Source organism: Zingiber officinale, chromosome 10B (genome assembly GCF_018446385.1).
Source record: "Zingiber officinale cultivar Zhangliang chromosome 10B, Zo_v1.1, whole genome shotgun sequence".
NCBI lineage: Eukaryota > Viridiplantae > Streptophyta > Magnoliopsida > Zingiberales > Zingiberaceae > Zingiber > Zingiber officinale.
Genome location: NC_056005.1, coordinates 97,084,171 through 97,086,670, shown reverse-complemented (window position 1 = coordinate 97,086,670; position 2,500 = coordinate 97,084,171). Strand labels below are relative to the sequence as shown.

General features: G+C 48.9%; 1 pseudogene; it reads right to left on the bottom strand.

The window, feature by feature from the left end:
- LOC122029298 overlaps positions 1-2,500 on the bottom strand; it is a 6,088-nt pseudogene that overhangs the window by 3,162 nt on the left and 426 nt on the right.

The following is a 2,500-nucleotide window of genomic DNA, read 5'->3' as shown; positions in this document are numbered from 1 at the left end:
AAAAGCCACACCGTGAAGGCATGACTTGGCTGGATGTCCTTCTGCCATACTACGGTAGTCCAGGTCTTCCTAGCTCTGGTGTCTCTGAAATAGTCATAAGCTCTACTAACACCGCCTCCCCTCCTGTGACTGAACCAAGAAGAGAGAATCTGTCCAGCTGCCTCTGGGTTGCCTGCTGTGCTGAGGATACTGTCCTAGATACATACCAGTTGTTTTATCAATGGAGAGTCTGTATGCCTGGTCTACCACACCCATACCCCTACATGCTATAAATATGTGTGATATACCCAGTGTATCCATAGTGTGTCTTGCTTGTCCTGTACGCGCCACAGAACTTTTGCCAAAAGTGCCTGGTTCCATGCCCGTAAGTCCCTCAAGCCAAGACCACCTTCACACTTGGGCCTCACTAACTCTGACCATGCAATGGGGGGGTTCTTGGATGTCCACATGAAGGATCTACAAATGCTATAGATACGGTCAATAACCCCCTGGGGCAGTGGCAATACTGACATCCAGTAGCACTCCACCCCCTGTAGGACTGATGAGATAAGCTGTGCTTTCCCGGCATAGGATAAGGTAGATTTCGGCCACGAACCAATCCTACGGGTGAGGGAGTCCAAAAGTGTGCTATAATCTGAAATCTTCAATTTCTGGGAGGCTATGGGAATGCCCAAGTATCGGAATGGCATCGCTCCTATCTGAAAGCCTGTGATGGTGAGCAACTGGTCCCGTGTGGGGGGGTCAATCCCTGCCATGTAAATGCTAGACTTAGCTAAGTTGGCTGTGAGGCCGGCCATCTGGGCAAACTGTGATAAGCTCTCAACTAGCTGTGTCACTGATGAGACATCCCCCCGAGAGAATAATAACAGATCATCTGCGTACACCAAATGTGCTATCCTCAGAGGTTCACATTTGGGATGGAAATGAAAATCAGACCGGATAGTGCGTCGTGCCAGTGACCGAGATAGATACTCCATGCACAGGCCAAATAAGTAAGGAGAGAGGGGGTCCCCCTGTCTGAGTCCTCGACCACCTCTAAAGAAACCATGCATGATACCGTTAATCACTACAGAGAAAGAGGTGGTGGTGATACATTCTCTGATCCATGCAATGTAAACAGCTGGAAACTGTAATGCTGCCAAGACATCCTGCAGGAAATCCCAGTGCACTGAGTCAAAGGCCTTCTGAAGATCCACTTTCAACGTGCATCGCGGTGATATTCGTTTCCGGGTATAATTCCGTAGGAGCTCCTGTGCCAAGTGGATATTATCTGTGATAGTACGTCCTCTGACAAAGGCGGTCTGAGCAGGGTGTAGGAGATGATCTGAGACCTCTGCCAATCTGCCAGCCAAGAGCTTGGAGATCACTTTATAAAACACCGTGCAACAGGAAATGGGTCTGTAATCTTGCACCTTGCTTGCATGAGCTGTTTTTGGTACTAAGGCAATCAATGTATGGTTCCATGATTTTAGAAGTTGCCCAGTAGTGAAGAATTCTAGCACAGCTGAGGTGAAGTCATCCTTTACTGTATCCCATGTATGCTTAAAAAATTTTGAGCTGTATCCATCTGGCCCTGGTGCCTTAAGATCTCCTATACTGAAAAGGGCACTCCTGATCTCTTCTGCTGTTGGGATCCTTGCTAATTGGGCTTGGTGATCTGCCGTCAAAACTCTCCCAAACTGCATACACTCGGCCTGAAAGGTGGTACGCCCTGCCTGGGTCCCTAGCTGCTCCTGATAATGTCTAACAAATGCCTGAGCAACATCCTGAGGACTAGTGGTAGTCACTCCATCATCTGTTTCAAGAGCCACTATTTCCCTTCTTTTGTTATTCCGTTTGACTAGTGAGTGGAAAAAGGGGGTGTTTCTATCGACTAACTTGAAGTATGTATGCTTTGCCCTTTGCTGGTAGAAGAGGTACTCGGCCCGTGATAGGAGGTCAGCAGCTCTCTTGGCTTCTTTATATTCCTCATCCAAGGATCCTTGGGCGAAAACCCTCTCCTGTACTTCATCTAGGTGTATTTGGGCCCTCTTTGCTCTTGACCGAGAGCTCTTTCACGATTCTATGGGTGGTGGTGCATGGCCGCTCTTAGTTGGTGGAGCGATTTGTCGTTAATTCCGTTAATCTAACGAGACCTCACCGCTAACTAGCTACGCGGATGCATCCTTTCGCGGCCAGCTTCTTAGAGGGACTATGGCGTGTAGGTCAGTTCGAGGCAATAACAGTCCGTGATGCCCTTAGATGTTCGTCGCACGCCGCTAATCGATGTATTCAACGAGTTTGTTGCCTTGCGACGTGCTTGGGTAATCTTAACAAATTTCATCGTGATGGGATAGATCATTGCAATTGTTGGTCTTCAACGAGGAATTCCTAGTAAGTCATCACTCGCGTGACTACGCCCCCGCCCTTTGTACACACCGCCCGTCGCTCCTACCGATTGAATGGTCCGGTGAAGTGTTCGGATCGGGGGGGGTGGTTCGCCACCGCGACGCCTTGAGAA